This window comes from Hypomesus nipponensis, chromosome 27 (genome assembly GCF_054491055.1).
Source record: "Hypomesus nipponensis isolate SF chromosome 27, ASM5449105v1, whole genome shotgun sequence".
NCBI classification, from domain to species: domain Eukaryota; kingdom Metazoa; phylum Chordata; class Actinopteri; order Osmeriformes; family Osmeridae; genus Hypomesus; species Hypomesus nipponensis.
The window spans coordinates 11,726,671-11,747,098 of record NC_140387.1 but is presented as its reverse complement, the minus strand read 5'-3'; the positions used below and the strand labels follow the sequence as shown (position 1 = coordinate 11,747,098).

The 20,428-nt window shown below is 42.0% G+C and overlaps 2 long non-coding RNA genes across 2 annotated transcripts; one reads left to right on the top strand and one right to left on the bottom strand.

The window, feature by feature from the left end:
- Nucleotides 1-8,385: 8,385 nt before the first annotated feature.
- Nucleotides 8,386-10,590, bottom strand: LOC146220816 (uncharacterized). The gene is made up of 2 exons (XR_014750893.1): nt 9,568-10,590; nt 8,386-9,473 (listed from the first exon to the last, which is right to left on the bottom strand). It is a non-coding gene; the product is annotated as an uncharacterized LOC146220816 (long non-coding RNA).
- Nucleotides 10,591-12,081: 1,491 nt separating this feature from the next.
- On the top strand, nt 12,082-14,641 carry LOC146220815 (uncharacterized). Its single transcript, XR_014750899.1, has 5 exons — nt 12,082-12,148; nt 13,126-13,209; nt 13,315-13,640; nt 13,757-13,987; nt 14,158-14,641. It is a non-coding gene; the product is annotated as an uncharacterized LOC146220815 (long non-coding RNA).
- Nucleotides 14,642-20,428: the final 5,787 nt, after the last annotated feature.

Here is a 20,428-nt window from a genome sequence, read left to right as displayed (position 1 = left end):
ACATTTATATTAATCAGCATTAAGTCAGCTTAATGAAGTTGAAATAGCATTTTTCCCCCAAAACGCACCCTTTTGGCACACCTCCTTTTGAACCATGTACATTAATTCTTTTAGCTAATATTGTGCTTTTATAGCTTATTGTCATGAATATCTGGCAGTTTTCAGAAATACATAGGTGATTGGACGGCAATGTAGGCTACCACAATTGTTCCCAAATGTGAAGCTGGAAAGTGTTAAATTTATAGTAGGTCTAATGTTTCACAGTGAAAAAACGTTGACATTTGATGTCTGAAAAACAAAAACAACCATTTTTTTTTAATGAGGATTTATGCGGGTCAAGTGTTAGCCATGAGAATCCACGGACCCAAAGGAATGGCCCAACGTCAACGGAAAATATTTTCACATCATCAGCTCATCAGTTCAGCTCATCATCTTTTAATCAGGTTGGTAAATGTGCTGACATCTCATGAAATGTAAAACATTAGTTAAACTTCGAAGATTGTGTGTTTTAATGAAACAGCTACTATTTCTGGTACTTTTTGTGTATGCTATAGCTCTAATCTCCCGCCAGTGAAAGCTTATGGAGCCTGAATAATGCTAGGCCAGTTGAAGCTGTGTAAAAAGGAGTTGCGTCATATGTCCGTTTGCCATAGTAATGTTGATGTAATTTGGAAAAAGTGCAATTGAATAGACAAAAACTACGCTACAAACACTTTAGTAGTAGCCAGTAACATTAGCATGGTAGTATTGCTACGAGTATAATGCTAGATCACTTAGGATTAACTAAGCTAGCTAGCCTACAATTTTAGAAAAATAACTTGCACTGTGGGGACTTTTGAAAATATTTGAAACTCAGTCTAGAAAGGGTTAAACTATGGTTTTTAAATGTCAAAAAGGTAAATGTTAATTTTACGTTCGTTGAACTAATAACTTATAAATAGGCAGCTCCCATGATTTTACTGTACTTTACACATAAGCGCGCAGAATGCATTGTAGCACTGAAAATAATCTAAAATGGCGGAGAGATCTCATTTTAGATCATTTTCAGTTTCAAGCAACGCTGTCTTAACTGGCCAGTCGTTATGTATCAGCTTGATCCTGAATTCAAAATTATAGCACTTGACAGACTGTAATATGTTTTTCATGGCGTAAGTCAACAAATAGTTTAATAAATTAAAAGAATTAATTTAAATAATACAAATTATTAAAACATATTTGAAAATAAAAACACATTAGTTATATAAGAAAAAATATTCCATAAAATGAAATATTAGTAGATTAATAATAAACTGAGCTTTGAAAACTAGTTTGCTTTTTTGCAGCTTTACTTTGTGTGATGGCATACCAGCGAAACTGGCAGAAACGTCATGCTGAAGTGCTGGCTCTTGCAGCTGATGATTCAAATAGCAGTGATGCAGATGTGTTGCTGAGGGCTCAGTCCAGTGAAGATGAAACTGTGTGTTTGTCACCTTCAGCTGTTGCCAACATCTCGTATTACGACTCTGATGTATTAGTGCTGTCTTCTGAAACTGACTCTGAGGTTACTGAGAATCTGTCTGAGGATTCTGCAGAGGAAACTACTCCTGATCTGGTTGAAGAAGTTGCATCTTGGGCAGCTACCAACAAATGCAAGCGGTCTGCACTAAATGAACTATTAGAAATTCTAAGGCCCCAAGGACATTGCCTCCCCAAGGATGCCAGAACACTGCTGAAGACCCGTAAAAGAGTGGCAACAGTTGAAATGTGTGGTGGACAATATCCTTACTTTGGTATTACATCTGGCATTTTGAAAGTTTTAGCCCAGTGCCCTGATTTCCATGAAGATCACATAGACATGTGATCAACATTGATGGTATTCCACTGTTTAAATCATCAAATATGCAGATGTGGCCAATCCTGTGCAATTTCCATGCTTTTGCACCCTTTATTGTGGCACTCTATTGTGGAAAGGCAAAACCCAGCCCAGTTCAAGATTACCTGTCTGATTTTCTTCAGGAGTTGCAGCAACTTAAGCAAGATGGCATAGTCCATGGAGAGAAAACCCTTCAAGTGACTGAAAAAGCCTTCATTTGTGATGCACCAGCCAGATCATTCCTGAAGTGTATAAAGAATCACAATAGCTACTTCGCTTGTGAGCGCTGCACAGTTAGAGGCACATATGTGGGACGAGTTGTTCTCGGTGCTACACCACCTGGTGTTGTTGCAAGGTCTGAAGCAGAATTTGGTAGACTTGCCTACAAAGACCACCAAATTGAGAAATCCGCACTGACCTTAGCAGGGATTCAATGCATTCGACCATTTGTATTGGACTACATGCACTTGGTGTGTTTGGGTGTAGTTAGGAGAATGCTTCACTACATTTTCACGACAGTTTCTGCTTTATACTGGACCAGTGGTTCTGAGAAGAGTAGTTTCCCGTGCTGTATACAATCACTCTCTTTCCTCAATGAGTGCGGCGTCAATACTGTTGAATTCTGATGATGCATGGTGTGAGGAACACTTGGACTATGTCAGAGAGCTACTCATGTACTATGTGAGGAAGTGTGAGGATATATATGGAAACACCTTCACTGTGTACAATGTGCACTCACTAACTCACTTAGCAGATGATGTAGAACACTTCAGATGTTCACTGAATGATGTTTCATGCTTTCCATTTGAGAACTACCTGCAGACTCAAAAGAAAATGGTCAGACAATCTCGCAATCCTATAGCCCAGGTTGCCAAACCTCTAGCAGAACTAGAACATTCTACAAAATGTAGGCCTTTTACCAAAGAGAGCTTTACTCGCATCTCTACAAGACCACGAGATTGTTGTTTCATCCTTCAGAACAAGGACTTTGTATTTGTGAAGGAAATACGTGAAGAAGGCACCTTGGTTTGTGATGTCCTACGCCAATACCACACAGAGAGTTTCTTCAATGATCTTTGTGATTCTAAACTGCTCAACATCGTCTGTGTTAGTGACATGAGCAGAGCTAGACGTCGACTGATCAGCAAACAGCAGTTGCATCGTTAAGTTGTCTGTCTGCAAGCCAACCCTGGTGAAGCTGACACAGGGTGTATTTTGTTCCCCATTGTGCATCATATAGAATGCAAGTAACTGAATTGTAAGTATGTTACTAAAATTAATGTTCCTCAGGGCTTTTCCAATAACTATCATTGTCAGGGTGTGCAGGTTGTATACAATTATTGTTCTGAGTGTGGAGGGGAAAATGCTACCTTTATGTGGATTGAGAGCAACACATTCAGAGAATGACTAAGTTGCCTAAAGTTAGCTGTTGTAGTTGCCTGAATCTCTGCATATTTTGTTCTGGTTGTTGTACAGGTCTCATGATGTGGGTCAGGGCAGTTTGGACAGAGCCAAAGGGAGAAGAAGAGGGAGTCATCCCAGAGGTTTGGGTGAAGGATAACATGGTTTACTGGCCAACAGGAGCTGATGTAACCAAAGCAGCCAAAGAAATGTGACAACCAGTGTAGCGTGGTTTGCTCGTTTAAGATTAGTAATACTTAATTTCTAATAAAGTATAGTAGTTCTTGGGGCACCACCTCTGATTCGTGAAAGGGACAGAGGAAACCTTGTTTAATAGTATCGAATAATAGCACTCGTAATAATCAGTCTAATCTTAAGTAGTAAATTCTATGAAAGTAGAGCAGATCATATAACGTGAGAGATAAGCGAGTATTATACACAATGATTTATTTAAGAGAATGTAATTATAGTGAACACATACCAGACAAGTTATGGGTTAGTTGGGCTAAAGCAGTACAGTAGGCCTAAATTCTAATGAGAGCGCGCTACACAATGGTTGCGTAGAGCGCGTGTGGAGGGGAGGGGAGAAGTTGAGGAAGAGGTAGAGATAGGAAGAGGCTTTTATAGTAACAATGGACGATCAATGGAAACTGACCTAACGATGATTAAGTCAAATCATTTGTAGAATACAATCAAACATCAACAATTCAATCACAACATGCCAATATGTCACAAGTAAGAAATATTGCAAATCGCAGTTACTTTTGTCGGTTTGAAGAACGGAGTCAAATGGTTCGTTATGTCCAACGAACAGAATCGGAATCTCTCGTCAAAGTTCCGGGCGCTCAGTGAAGGTGCAGGTTAAGAGGAATAGGTTAGAGAGTGACGCGTTCACCCACAAGTTTATCCTACGAACAAGCGGGGGTGATTGTACGTTTGGGGGTTAAATACCCCAAAGAACAGGGGGTCATCCCTGTGAAGGTGACCTCTCTCATTGGTCAGTTACTTCCACCTGGGCGTTGTCCTGGGACCTGCCCAGAGGTGTGAAGTGGCTGATAGTTTTGAGTTCCATTATCTCAAATGTCCATGGAATGCTCAAACTTCAGAATATAACAATACAACGTTCATAACTGGTTTTGTTAGTATGATACAATTATTTTGATACCAAGATTGACTGATTTAACTATACCTGAAGGGAAGTTATAATCAAACATCAATTAACAACGTTCTAGGTAAATGAGACAAACACATTCTAACACATCGACTACTGTCCTTGAATTAGTGTCCATGAGCCATGTAGTCCTTTAGAAAATGTTTGTAAGTCCACACAAGTAAGTTCCTTCAAGTAATTCCTTTTGTTCTGACAATGTGAGACCATGGTCTCTGTTCCTGACCCCATGCTGGGTCAGGAATTTGAAGCTCCTACTCTGGGAGATAAGGACAAAAGGGGAAGGACCCTTCCCTTGTCGGGGGTAGGGGAAGGTGTGGATGGTACCATGCTTTGTCTGTGGACTCTCTGCTACATATCCCCCTGCTGGCAACGTCCGATGACTCGACGTCGTTGGGCTGTTGGCACGTAAGAAGAGCAGAGAAAAGACAAACACGACAGTACGATAGCATTTCTACTGGACACATTGGCATGAGTGGACTCTAAACAAGGCAGGAATCAATGGGGCTAACTTAGGTCCTATTAATAAGTTTCTCTAGGTTAAGGTCCTATGCCTAAAATTGAAAGGAAAGAAAGAGAAAAAGAAAGGAGAAAGAAATAAAAAAATAAAAATAGAAATACAAAATAATAAAGTGGGAGTGGGCTTTGACTTCCTGGAGTCATAGTCGTATTTGTAAGGGGCCAGGGTAGTTTGCTCATGAGGCATTGTAGCATATTATTGTGGTCAGTCATGTTGGGTGTCTGGTACCGATTTATTTATTTTTGGTAAATTGGTGGAGCCATATTTGTCTTGTGACGGTATTTGGCTATTGTTTTGGTTTAAGGGAAGGTTAGTTTTGTGAACTTTGAGGCACTTGGGCAAGGCACCTGTTGTGCACTTGTTTCCTCAGCAGTTTGACAGGGTCAGGTTGCTGGTATAAAGCCAGGCCAGGGCTCTGTGCATGGCCTGTTGTCCGGTGGTTTCTTCCGGGGGTTGCGCCATTTTGTCACAGCTGGGGTGCCTCTTCTGGGATGCTTATCGGCTATAGTAGGTCTTCCTACTTTCTGCGCTCTCATCCAGTTGGCATCATGTGACTTCTTTTGGACCTGTGATACTTCTCGTCGCAGGTGGGTTTCTGATGGCCGACAGTCATTGCGGAGTGCTGATTTTCCTCGAACTGTGTGTCTCGATGAGTGAGTGGCGTAGCTCTGGGGCGGTCTGGAGTGGCCATCTAGTCCATGGGTCGAGTCTCCTTCTGAGATATGTGGATCAGACGTAGGATGTCCCCCCCCTTCAACTGTGAAGACTGTGTTGTGGACTTCAGGGTGAGGCAGTGGATAGGGCTTCTTGACGTTGGTCCACATCTGGTTTCGTTTGAAGTCAATGAGGGGTTCCAGTCTGTTGAGTAGATCGTGTCCAATCAGCAGTTTTTCGGTCTCAAGCGGAGAAACATGGACGGGGTGGATTAGGGACATTTCCCCGAACGTTAGCTTCAAGTAGAGTGTTTCTGTGACTGGAGCTTTGTTTTGGGTGAAGCCTGTGATGTTGAACTCACTATTTTCACTTGCAATCCATCTTCTGTTTGACCTGGCTATTCCTTTCACTTTGAGGGCATCTTTGAGGGTCATTTCCTGTCGTATTAGCTGTGTTTCCTGTTCCGACAGCTGTGTTGTAGCTTTATCCAGTTCTTCAGCCAGGCAGTTGGCTTCTTGTTCCAGTCGTTCCCTTTGGTACTGTTCACCTTCTTTCGCTTCGAGGGCATCTTTGAGGGTGCTATCTTGTTGCGTTAGCTGAGTCTTAGCGTCTTCTAGTTCTTCGGCTAGGCTGCTGGCTTCCTGTTCTATTTGTTCTCGTCGATCTTGTTCTGTTTCTCTTGCTTTGAGGGCCTCTTTGAGGATTATTTCCTGTTGTATCAGTTGTGTTTCCTGTTCCGTTAGCTGTGTGTTAGCACTCTCCAGTTCTCCAGCCAGGTCGCTTGCTTTTTGTTCCAATTGTTCTCGGCGCTGTCGTTCACTTTCTGTCGCTTTGAGAGCATCTTCTTGATCTCGAAGAGCTTGTGCCCATTGTGTTTTGACATCCGCAATTGATAACCTGAGTTGGGCAGCATAGTTGAGACCGAGGCTGGATAAGCATTTGATGGTTTGGGACTTGCTCAATGTTTGACCCACATTTTCTGCAACCACTTCCAGGGTTTTCCTGGCGATCTCCTCAAACGGTAGACCGGTCAGAGTTTCCACATATTTGGGGTTTTCTTTCTCTGATAGGTAGGCCATCAATTTCTCAGCTTCCGTGAGGTGAGACATGATTAGTTAACTAAGGATGTATTTGGCTAATTGAGGTTATTAGCACAATGCTATTGTGGTAAAGTTCTTAGGCACTTTAGTTTGTAGTGTTTTTTTTTTTTTTTTTGTAAAAAAAAATTAAAATTAAAATTAAAAAATATTAATAATAATAAAAAAAATATATAATATTAATTAAAATCAGAAATTAATATTCAAAGATTAGCAATCCAAAAGTGAAATTAATATTCAAATTAAAATTAATATTAAGGTTAACTGGCAGATCAAATCACAGATAATGAACCAAATTGCTGCTGCATCTTTGATGTAGCTTTAAATTGGGCAAGGCTTTACATTAATGTCGAATTGAATGTAAAACAGTGAAGCTTTTCCGAAAGCTAGGGTTTATCAATTTAAGAATTGTGTAACAATTTGTGGCAGTAGGCTGCGTTGTTTGGCTACTTCGAAACAAAAGTCCTTTTGGACTGCTCGCAGATATAGTGGGCAAACTAAAAATAATACACTTTACGTTTAATTATTATTTAGTGACTGTGTTAAAGTTGGTACTGATGAGGGGTAAATAGAATTACAGTTCAGGATGGTCAACAGCGCCGATATTCTGACAACTTTCCACTTTTAAGTGCGCGGAATGAAATCAAATTACAAGTTTTGCTGACGAAGCGTAACTATTTCCGGTTTAGCAAACAATAAAAGTCCTTAAATAAGCAGCGTCCACTGTCTCAATAATTATTTTACTGTTACTTTATTGATTCTAGAAAGTTGAGTGTTTACATTAATGTTGAATTACAAGCAAAACAAAGTGAAGCTTTATTTAAAAAGCTATGTTAATCAATGGCCAATTGCTTAACAATATTGAAGCCTATAGCTTAGTAGAGAACTGCGAAGTGTCTTTCAACATAAAAGTCCTTTAGGACTAAACCGCATGTTTGTTTCTCGGAACAACTCATCAGTTTCAAAGTGAATTCGCTTAAGTCTCTTTCAAAATAAAAGTCCTGTAGGACTAAACCGCATGTCTGTTTCCTAACGAGACATGGAACAACTTAACAGTTGCAAGGTTAATTCGCTTAACCCAAAATAGTAAACACTACTAAGATACACCTTCAGAAGCGTGTATGGTACCAATATAAGTAGTGGTTACGACCCGTCAAAAGGTTCTTATGCCTTCTCTTGGAAGCGCTGCCTTCAAATTTACAAAATGAAATGAAACGGGACGCCGTGTCACTGCGCACGCGCGTACCTCCGCTCAATCCTAGCTCAAAGCTAGATAGCAACCACAAACATTCAGTTGTCACGACAAAGCCAATTCAATCAGTATTCAGTACACAGCGCAGTATTCAAACAGTGTTTAAAACTGTAGCTATTTGGGGAATAGTTAAATACAACGGACGTTTATTTAACCAAAAGGGTGGGAGGGTGGGTTCTGTTTCAGACGGAAAATCTCAGTTATAAATCGCTCGTTTCAATCTGTTTCAAAGCCTCGCACGGGGCTCCAGTATGTAGCGGGGTCTCGTCGTGTTAAAATAGAAATACTTAATTTATCATAAAGTTCGGGGCACCACCCTAATATTGGTTTAGGACATTAGGGAATCCTATATTTAACATGTAATATTCAGTCTCATCTTTAGGAATGAATTCGTTCTAAGTGTAGAGCCAATCGTAACATCAGTGAACACGCACGTCAAAATATCTTTACAATGAATTTATTCAAGTAAGGTAAACGGATCTTATGAACAAGTTAGATTATGGATTTAATATGAGTTATTGGTTTCAATGAACAGAATGAAATGGACTAACTTAAAGAAATACAGAAATGGTAAGTCAATGATTACATCCTTACAAATCATAAACAGAGCTCACGCCAATGTCATGTCTGGGAGGAAAGAGCGTTAGCCATAGTTACGTTTGATCAGGGGTTGATCAATGAGGTTGAGGGCGGTTTGCGCCAAAGGTTCATTTGAAGAATCGGAGGTGAAAGCGCGGCTGCGCTGCCGGGTCATGTGGCTGAGTCTGGGGGATCTCAGTCAAGTCGCAATGATAATTGCGTTTTTGGTTCTTCTGTTGAAACGTCCAGATAGTGTCGCGATCACTATAAAGTTGAATCTCAGGAGAAGCTTGGAGACGTCCTTTGGAACGCCAATCCCAATGGCGTTCATGCCATGGTTGGTTTCGCTGGAGTCCTTGATTGATGGTCATCTCAGATATTTATACAGTTCAGAGTTTGAGGGAGGACCTGTCTGGGGTCAGACGTTGATTGGGGGAAGCTGGGTTGTCAACTCCCCCCTCCTTCCTTCACACCTACCAAAGGTGTGATCTGGTCTCTGGCTGGTTCAAAAGATCATTCAAATATTGTTCTGGACATCTTGGTACAGTTACAAAATATAGTTGAATGATTGTTTTATTAAGAGAGCTTTGTGTCGATACCAAGAATGACATGGTTATCTTTCAGGAAGAAGGAGTAGTTACTAGAATCAAGATTTCAGTGAACACAACATTAAAACAAAGTAAAAACATGACACAAATATCCCTCTCGTAATTCTCCACCTTGTACTCTCGTGGTAAAGGTGAAGTCTGAAGAACTTTCCTCAAAAGTTCTGATTAAGGTATGTTCTTTGTTCAAATGCCGCCAAAACGGATGCAAATGGTTGCTGGAGACGTGTCGTCTCAAGCACGCCCTTTGAAGCTTGCAAGCTAGCAGGAGGGCTGAGATTGGGGAGGTCCTCCCCCCCAATTCTATGGTTCCTTTGCATCGGCGTTTGGTGGGTAATCAGCATACTGAGGGTGTCACAAGGGCTGATTAGGTTTGTCTGATGTGATTGAATCACTCTTCAGGTGTGGCAAGATGTTGGCTCCGTGTGGTCTTGCTTACCTCACTACATCCCCCCGGATGTCAACTTTCATAGACCGTCGTCGATGAAACTGTTGACATGAAGACAAGAGAAGAAAGACCACAGCAGTGTAACGGCATGTCACCCCCCCTCCCCAGACATTGGCATGGCTATGAGTGATTAAGCTATGACATGACATAGGGAAAAGGTTGAAAGAAAACAATTGAAATAAAAGGAGGCACTTGAAGTGGCTTACAATGGCCGTGGCAATTGAAGCTTTGTGACTAGGGGTCTAGATGAAGGAAAAGTTGTCGGCTTTTCAATCTTTTTAAATCAAACTAGTTTCAATAAACTCATTTAGGTTATGGTTACATTTGACTGCCAAAGACGTACACAAATAGGCAAATAAAGGTGCAAGGTAATTATAGTACATACTTTAACACAATTATAGTTACTAAGTAGCTTCTTGAAGTCAACTTAACTAAACCACATTGACGAACTGCATTTAACAATGTAACTTTAGTTTGGCAACCACTGTTTAAGACACAGTTAGCTGCGGGAATAGTCAATGCTTTTTCCGAAAAGCTATCGTGGCGGCATAATAGGTTACGTGTAGAAACTGCGTTGTTTAGTTGCTTCTAAACAAAAAGTCCTTCGGGACTAATCACTGTCTGTTTCCCTGAACTAGACATGTGCACCAACGTATTAGTTGGTTGGTTAATTCACTTAACCAAATAGCTACACTATTAAAATAGAGGCTATAATAAAGGCTCCTATGCTACTTTCCTTGAAGAGCTGGCCGAGGCAGATTACAACGTAAATGTCGGGGCAGCGGTGTTTCTGAGCACGCGCCTACCTCCGGTCAAACCTAGCTGCTTCCTTTGAGCTAGCTGGTCCCACGCACATACACATTAAAAGCTTGGCCCTATTTTACAAAACAATTGAATACGCACACAGCCACTGTAGCCCAGGCACAGTGGTATTAAAAACATGATGTTACATATAGTTAGAGCTAGCTCTATTTTAACAGTTCGTTTCACAAAAGTTACGATTGCTCATTTCAATCTATCTTAGCCTCACACGGGGCACCAGTATGTAGCGTGGTTTGCTCGTTTAAGATTAGTAATACTTAATTTCTAATAAAGTATAGTAGTTCTTGGGGCACCACCTCTGATTCGTGAAAGGGACAGAGGAAACCTTGTTTAATAGTATCGAATAATAGCACTCGTAATAATCAGTCTAATCTTAAGTAGTAAATTCTATGAAAGTAGAGCAGATCATATAACGTGAGAGATAAGCGAGTATTATACACAATGATTTATTTAAGAGAATGTAATTATAGTGAACACATACCAGACAAGTTATGGGTTAGTTGGGCTAAAGCAGTACAGTAGGCCTAAATTCTAATGAGAGCGCGCTACACAATGGTTGCGTAGAGCGCGTGTGGAGGGGAGGGGAGAAGTTGAGGAAGAGGTAGAGATAGGAAGAGGCTTTTATAGTAACAATGGACGATCAATGGAAACTGACCTAACGATGATTAAGTCAAATCATTTGTAGAATACAATCAAACATCAACAATTCAATCACAACATGCCAATATGTCACAAGTAAGAAATATTGCAAATCGCAGTTACTTTTGTCGGTTTGAAGAACGGAGTCAAATGGTTCGTTATGTCCAACGAACAGAATCGGAATCTCTCGTCAAAGTTCCGGGCGCTCAGTGAAGGTGCAGGTTAAGAGGAATAGGTTAGAGAGTGACGCGTTCACCCACAAGTTTATCCTACGAACAAGCAGGGGTGATTGTACGTTTGGGGGTTAAATACCCCAAAGAACAGGGGGTCATCCCTGTGAAGGTGACCTCTCTCATTGGTCAGTTACTTCCACCTGGGCGTTGTCCTGGGACCTGCCCAGAGGTGTGAAGTGGCTGATAGTTTTGAGTTCCATTATCTCAAATGTCCATGGAATGCTCAAACTTCAGAATATAACAATACAACGTTCATAACTGGTTTTGTTAGTATGATACAATTATTTTGATACCAAGATTGACTGATTTAACTATACCTGAAGGGAAGTTATAATCAAACATCAATTAACAACGTTCTAGGTAAATGAGACAAACACATTCTAACACATCGACTACTGTCCTTGAATTAGTGTCCATGAGCCATGTAGTCCTTTAGAAAATGTTTGTAAGTCCACACAAGTAAGTTCCTTCAAGTAATTCCTTTTGTTCTGACAATGTGAGACCATGGTCTCTGTTCCTGACCCCATGCTGGGTCAGGAATTTGAAGCTCCTACTCTGGGAGATAAGGACAAAAGGGGAAGGACCCTTCCCTTGTCGGGGGTAGGGGAAGGTGTGGATGGTACCATGCTTTGTCTGTGGACTCTCTGCTACACCAGCAAGCAGCTGGCAAAAGTTTCCACTGCTGAAAATCAAAATCAACTCAAGTAAGTTGACATAAATAATTTAAGATAAATCTGGGGTTTTCTACTACTCAAATCAAGTTAGTTATTATAAGCCTGCTTGTTCCATTTACTTCAGAGAAGCGAGAAGAGTGTGAAGCATTCGACCAAACAACAACTGCAGAGCTAAGTGAGGAAGAATGCATTCCTGTTAGGAGGGTAAAGAAGAAAACATACCCAGGGTTTATCTTAGGTATACACAGGGTTCTTGCAAGTTTCACTAAGACAAATTTAAGATCTTTTTAAGACATTTTAAGACCATAAAGATTTAAATTTAAGACCTACACAACGCATTACCCAAAACATATTTATATCAAAAGACATTCTGAAAAAAAAATCTAATTTGTATGAATGGAATTAATAAAAAAAAGCATAAATTAAATTTACAGATAAAGCAATCACAGTAACCGAATTGAATCTTTTTGGGGCAAAGTTTGCAGCAGGCGTCGTACCTGGAGCTGGGTACTGCTTGTAAGCAACAGCGGAAATCGCTGTGATCTAGCCATAAGTGCGTTTGACTTCATGCAGCGCCGGCGTCGTCTGCAGCCGGCTGCGGCGCTGCATGAAGTCGGTGCATGTCGAACGCAACTTATGTCTCTTTGAAAGTAAACTTTCCCATTTTCCACACGTAGCCGAATTTTTACAAATTCTGAGGAAGCGCAGACGTATTTTGCATGCAGGTATTGCAGTTATTACGGGATTTGTAGTTTATCACCGCGTACGTACCAACACCAATAGGCTATCCTCCAGAAAGAAATACAACACACTGAACCAACGTTCGGTGGGCAGCGTTCTGCTGGTTTTGTTTGTAGCAAAGACTCGCTTTGTAGGCTACGACTCAATACTTTTTTGCTACCTTGTAACAACTTTCTGCAGCCTGCGTTTCTGGAAATTAACGAGGGTGAAACCTTTGTAAGACCTGACTGAATGAAATTTAAGACCTCGGATGAAACGTTTTTAAGACATTTTAAGGCCTTAAATTTAAAGTTCAGAATTTAAGACTTATTAAGACCCCGCGGGAACCCTGTATACAATAACTGTACATTGTGGCAGGCCCATAGTTTCTGGTGCTGGATAAAAGTTTATGTTGTGACACTATGCATTGTGGTAATACTGTTGTTTCTCTTCTTACACAGATGAGGATGAAAGCAGCTCAGATGGTGCTGGAACCGGATGTGGCAATGTGCATAAACCATGTGTGGAAGCACAGTCACAACACAGTGAGCAAACTGTTAAGCATCATAACTTTTATATATATTTTTTATCTGAAAGTGCTTAATGCGGCAAATCCGTCGTCTAATTGCTCCATTTTTGGCTCCACCAAGGGTTCAACAAAAGAGACTGAGATCCAATTCCCACAGTCTCCTACACATTCCTCAAACTACACCACACCATAGATCCTACACACCGCTCCAGAGATCCTACACACCGCGCCAGAGATCCCGCACACCGCGCCAGAGATCCCGCACACCGCGCCAGAGATCTCACACACCGCGCCACAGATCTCGCACACCGCGCCAGAGATCTCGCACACCGCGCCAGAGATCTCGCACACCGTGCCAGAGATCCCACTCTCCGCACCACAGCTCTACACACCAGCACTCCCAGTCTACTCATCAGTGGTCCCACACTCCACATAGGGGAAACCAGGGTAGTGAACCATTCCCATTAGATAATGGTAGTTAGTATACCTCCTTATTTTACTAACAGTGGTGTTTTTGCAAACAGGACTTTTTTTGTTTATTTTCATTCCGATTTGCCCTTCAGAGTTCCAAAGACGGGTCCTCTATCAGCTGGCCGATATTCGTGAAAAGCTGTCCCAGTTGGGCCAAAACTGTGAGCCCCCAGACTCTCAGTTCCACCTGGTGAAGATGAACAGTAGGTGTGAGCTCAAGAATCTGGAAGTTCTTACAAACAAGTTGATGGCTATGATGAACATGGATGGCACAGGGCCAAAGAAAGCCTTTGGCAAAACAAGGCTTCGCCAAGTTATAATAGGTAATTGTGTAATACTTCATTACTTCGAGTATGGTTTTGTCTAGATCCGTTCTGTCCAGTCCTCTGAGATGCTCAGCTTGAGTGTATGTACCAGTGATGGTTTCTGAAAATGTATTCTTTACATTCTAATGTCCTAAAATTCTAATGAATGTTGCTGCATCTTCATTCAGGTGCTGTACAGCAGTCAAAACCAGCATCGTCAGAGGGGGATATAAAAAATCATATGAAGAACTATCTCCGGTCTGCTCCCGACAGATATGAGGCTATGGGACGCCAAAAGGGCCAGACAGCAGTTGATCTTTGTTCAGGATCAGAATACGTTTTTGACAAAATCCAGCCTACATTTGTACTTTTAAATTTGAAGCTGATGACTAAAACTTTTCTTAAATTTGATTACGTTTGAGTTATTTTTTGGTTGTCAAGAATAGGTGTGTGGATGTCAAATGGACATCATGTTTTTGACATCAGTTTGATTTGCATATTTGACCTATTGTTTGATGTCAATGTTGGATCTAAATTTAATGTATTTTCAACATCAGTGTTTGAATGTAAAATTGACAAAGTTTTTGACATCAACTTGATTTGCATATTTGACAAATTTAACGCAAATGTTTGATGTAAATGTATTTTCAACATCAATTTCATCCATTTTTGTACAGCTCTCTCTTGGAAGTCGCTTTGGATAAAAGTGTCTCCTAAATGAATAAATGTAAATGTATGTACCTAGTTAGTTGATCTGCGATGGGGAGCATGTTTTAGTTTGATCCCAATGGCCTCCTCCATCTTCTGGCAGTCCACATTGGAAAAGGAACAGCTGCAGGCACCTAAACTAAAATATTCATATTACTGAACTAGAAATGGTGGGACAAGTGTTGGGCAATCTCCATTACCGCCCAAGGAGGTTATGTTTTCAGTGGGGTTTGTTTGTATTTGTCAGCAGAGTTATGAAAAAACTGTAATACAGTGTATTACATAAAGCACTGTAGCCTACAGTGAATGTTTAGCATACATAAGTGTAGAGTGAAACAGCTCCCACAGTAGTGTGGGTTACCACCCTCACTGGCCATGAGGCAGGCGCTGATCAACAATCATCACCACAGTTCCGGTCTGGAGGTTGTCGGATTCCTTGGTCCACTTGCTTCTGGGCTGAAGACTAGGCAGGTACCTGCGGATGAAGTGTGGCCAGAAATGGTCAGCCAAGACCTGACTGTGTCTCCAGCGTTTGCGTGTCAGCATTTCAGAGGCAGGGTGTCTACTATCTGAGGTAGTGACGAGTCGGGCCGCCCCATCAGAAGGCTGTTCGGAGTCACTGGGTCCACATCTGCTACATCAGATGACACATAAGCGAGTGGCTATCGGCTAGCGGAGCTCCTGTGAGGGCTGCACAGAGCTCTAGTCTAGGCATGGACTGTTGCCGCTTCGGTGCTACTCTGGTGCGGGCTGCTAGGAAGGCCATTTGCACTTGTCCAGAGCCATCCTCGCAGGTAGCCTATCGATCCATAGGCCCACTTGGAGGCATTGCAGAATATCTGATGAATCCAAAACAGTTGTGACATAACATCTGGGGATGGAGATCTTCCCTATGTGCTTCAACTCGCTTTCCCACTCCTTCCATGCTTGCAGAATGTCGGCTGGCAGCCGAGGATCGTCCCAGTCTCTCTGTTTCTCCCACAGCTTCTGGACGAGAATCTTCGCTCTGGTGGTGAATGGGATGATATATTGTTGTGGACTCATTTTGCTCTCTCTATGGTCCAAGGTCAGTTGATGTGGACAAGAACGATTTCTGCAAGTCGTAGTCGATTATAACAAAGGTCTTACTTTATTGTGCCCGGAACAGAATACATACACGAGGCTCGCCTCAGCTCTGAGACCAACCTAAAACTTTCATAGTCCCACAGGACAATTTATACAGGCTATGCACGTCATACAGATATTTCATTGGCACTCGGCCTGGACCTTTGATACAGATGGCCCAGTCGCGCAACACATGTTGTTGCGCACAACCGCCACTTCAAGTCACTGTGACCTTTAAGGTTATCAGAAATGGAACAGAGCATACCGCTTCATATAAGGCTACTCCCTGTGGCAGTTTGGCAAACCTATCTGGCCAGCCCTTGCTAGTGCTGTTAATAGATACCAGAATGGGACAACCTGTTCTAACTAGTACCCTGTGCTTCAGTAGTTTGTATGAAACTACTACAATATCCTAATGGATCATACTGGCTGGCTAATATACGGTAGATGATCCTCATAGAGGGAGCTGCCTGACTCTCCATCTGAGGGCATTTGTAGTGTCAGACTGACAGTGCCACTGTAGGCCCAGGGTTGACTCCTTGGCATCTGACTGCTGGTGGGAAAGCCAGAGCTCGATAGTGGCTGACCGGTCTGCAGCAGGGAGATGACAGATGACCTGAGGGTCATTACTGGCCCACTGTCACAGAGAGAACCCTCCTTCTTCCAACAGCACTCTGAGTCTGTCAACTAAACCTTTGGCATCCTTCATCATGGCACAGCTCTGCAGCTAGTTGCCCATATAAAACAGGCATATCTGGTGGAACATCCCCTTAATGTCGCCAGCAAAGGCAACTGTGTGCTCCCTGAAGTGTAGCAACACTCTTAGGAAGGATGCACCCAGTGTTGGCCCTGCCAGCAGACACTCATTTAGGTAGCCACCTTGGTACTTGAATGAACAGTTAAAAACTACCTGACGCTTTCCATTGTGGCTGACCAGATGATGTGGGATGTACCACAACTGGGGAGACTCGTTCAGCCTGTCTGATGGCAGCCTAGTGACATATCCAGAATCCTCTAACTTACTAATTTCCTCATTATACACCTTGGCGAGCTCTGGGTCTTTACTCAGGCGCTTTTCAGTTCCTCCCAGCTTTGGCAGGACTGCTTAAGGTGGAGCCTTAACAGTGGTGTGGATTTCTTCCTCAGAAGAGGGGTTGCATACCTGAGTATACCATCTACGTCCACTCTCACTGTATTAGCCTGTAACAGCTGCACTGCTTCTTGGTCACTCCTGGAACAGACCACCTCCTTCTCACTTCTGTAAGGAAGTATGTCCAGTTGTCACAGCTTCTCTACGTTCTCATGCAGCTCAACAGCGAGAGAATTAAGAGCTATTAATAAGCACTGTTGAGGGGACAAACAGTGCTGTAGCAGCTTAGTTGGTCCTTATAATGTCCATCCCAGCCTGTTTTTTATGGCGGCAGGTCCACCGGGTGGTCCCAGGCACACTGGCTCTAAGGGAGTAATCAAGTGGGGGTAGTCTGATCCTATCAAGAGCAGTGGCTGGACTTTGTCGATTGGGAGATCTCGCAGGTGATGGTATTTGGTATACTGGATGGCTGTGGCGGGCGAGTCCCAATGCCTCAGTTGTAAAGGCAGCCTCTATCTGTAACTTACTCTTAAGCTGTGAGGCGGGTTAGAGGGTGAAAGTGACAGTCGCTCCTGCTATGACCTGTGCATCATTTTTCAAAGTCCTGAGAGAGAGGTTCTCCAGCTGTCCCACTAAGCCAAGCTGTTTGGCAGCATCCTGAAGCAAAAAGGTCCATTCGGATCCATCATCCAATATGGCATAAGTGGTAAGTGTGCGTGGGCCGTGGTGCAGGATTACTTGAACTACTTTCAACAGAACACTGTTACTGTGACCTCGTCTGCCTAAGTACAGTGTCCCAGTTGAAGTTTCTGCCACCAACGGTGGTTTCTCATCTTCAGTGTGAGGTCTGGCGTTGATTTCGTGGAGGACTGTTAAGTGTTTGTCTTTGCAGGTTTGGCAGGTGACATTTAACCTGAACTTGGCAGCCTGGTGCTTCCAACCACATCTCCAACACTGGTAATTGGTCTTGATCAAGGCTGTCTTCTGCACACTTGTTAACTCCTTGAGTGACTATTGCTGTCACAGTAAGGACAGTGGCTCTTAACTATATCTGGAGTCTTTACGACTAAGTCATCACGGATGGCTGTGGATGGTGAGGTGCTTGTAGGAGAGAGGACTTCTATCACTGTGGTGGAATATGCCACTGACTTGCGCTCCCTCTTCTCTTTCACCTTCCTGAATGCATCTCCACTGTCTGCACGTGCTGGTTCGACCTCTGTGCCCTCCACCTCCCATTCAAAGTCAGCGAAGTCCAATAAGGTGGCACAGGCTGCTTCCATGGGAAGCACAGATGCTCACAGATGTTACTTTTGGTTAAGGAAATGTATATGAAGGGTTATGAAGACGTGATTAGAAAGGTTGTTTTACACACTTTGATGTTTTGGAAAGGGAACCATGCGTATACTGTATTTCTTTGATTAAACGCCGCCCTCAAATAAACACCGCCCTCGAATAAACACTGCACCAAAAATGAACATTGTGTAATAAACGCCGCCCCATAAATACGGTAGTAGCAGCATTTTATTTTAATTAACATTCTCTTGTGTTGCACTAGGGGCCCACTGTTAGCTAAATACGGTTCAAATACATATCAACATACCTAACTTAACAAATGACAATAGCTAGCTAGAGACTAGCTGTTAGTCGGCATTCGAAGGGAAGCTTACAAAAAATAGCCATCAAACAAATAGCTGTATAGCCTATTGCTAACGTCTGTCAAGATTAGCAGACTAATATTAGGATAATTTCTTTATCAAGTAATGCACAGAGTCGTTGGGTTCAAAGAAAGTACAATGGTTTAATGCTTGCCGGCAAGGAGACAAAATCTGATCGCAATACAAAGTTTGTCTGGTTCACAAGTCGTCATGTAAGACCATTTAAACATATTGATGAGAAGTCCCCTCCCCTGAATATCAGCTGTCAATGTAATCGATCCCAGAGGTAGAGTGCGCGCGCGACCATATGGTTCACTCAACACAGATAAGGTTAAACACATTTATTGCACCTCCAGTATGATAATGGTCAACCTAAGTCAGTTTGTTTACGTAAGCCTAGTGTTATCTATAGCTCATGTGGGGAGGGGGGTTCTCAACTGACAAGGAATGCTAGCACCAGTATTTTCAGAATATAATGTTACATTCTAAATTTCTCCGACAACCAACTAGTAACTAGTTTTACATGGCCAGTAGGTAGCTCAAGGTGTTTAGTCCAAATAGTTAAATCCATTTTTTTTTTTTATAGTTTTGATACAAGTATTAGATGTAATTTGGTAAAGAATGGGATAGAGAAAATAACTAAGATGTACTTTTATTTGGGTTTTGATTGTCACCTGTAAGCAATGTTCCTTTTATAAATCATAGATTAACCACAAGTGTGCGTACATGAATCAGCATTTTACCCTGCCCTGAACACGCCTATTTTTTTTACCATAAATGCTCAATGCAAAGCACTTCATGAATGCTTATCCAGTATATTAATGACCCTGGAATGCGCTTGTTCTTTACGGTGGATCATGGCACATGACAACTTCTCAGATACTGTTAGCCTATTGGTGGAGGCCCGAAAACCACATTATTTGGCGGCCGGTGGATCAACAATAAGAAAAAACTGTGCCAGTGATAACGCGAGTCGAGATACAATTTGAAAACAGAAGCGTTTTGTTATGAACAGTAATTCTGGACTAATAACGAGGACGTAGAGTGAAGCGATTGCGCGGGAGCTTAACAACTGTATTTCCAGTTGTTGACAAATGATGATAAATGCACAGTGTTAAAGAAATATATTTAGTGTTCTGATGTTATCTGAAGGTAGGATATGTGATGTTATCCTGTATTCCATGCAGTTGGGCATCTCCCCCTCCTACACTAGTGAACAATCTGATGATGAGACAGACAGCGCTGAATTTTGATTTTAAAAAATTGAGTTGGATTGTACAATGTGTTTATAGAACAATCATCAATCAGTACAAGCACAAATAACTACTGGATTTATTCTTCATGATAATGATGAAATTGAGTGAAAAAAACTTGTGTGAGGAAAACAAAATATATTATATTACGAGTAATCGTTCTTCCCACATATACTTTCTGCAGTCTGACTACAGTACGGTCATCTGCGTCGCCAATTCCAACTCTTTCCAAAATGTGCGTATGCCTACGGGAGGGTCAGAGTTTGCGTGTAGGACCGCACAGTCTACTGTCAAGTTTGTTTTTTATAAATCACAACCTTTGCGTGGAAAGTGGCGTACGCACATTTTCAGCCCCGTTTTGTGCGTACGCAAGCCTTATAAATGGACCTGGATTTTTCTCAATAAAAAGTTACCTTCGAAACCGAAAGATACAGTTCAAAGACCTTCAGGACAGCATATAAACCCCTCAAAAAAAGTTAAGAAACGTTATTTTGGTTGATTATTCCTCCCCTTCAATAATACTAATTGGTATTGTATTTTATATAAATGAAAAGCCTGATTAGTCACCTTTACAACGAGGTACAACTTGTAAGGATTGTGCATTCGTGGATTGAGCATCACAGCTGACCTTGTGGGTAGCGGCCCGAAA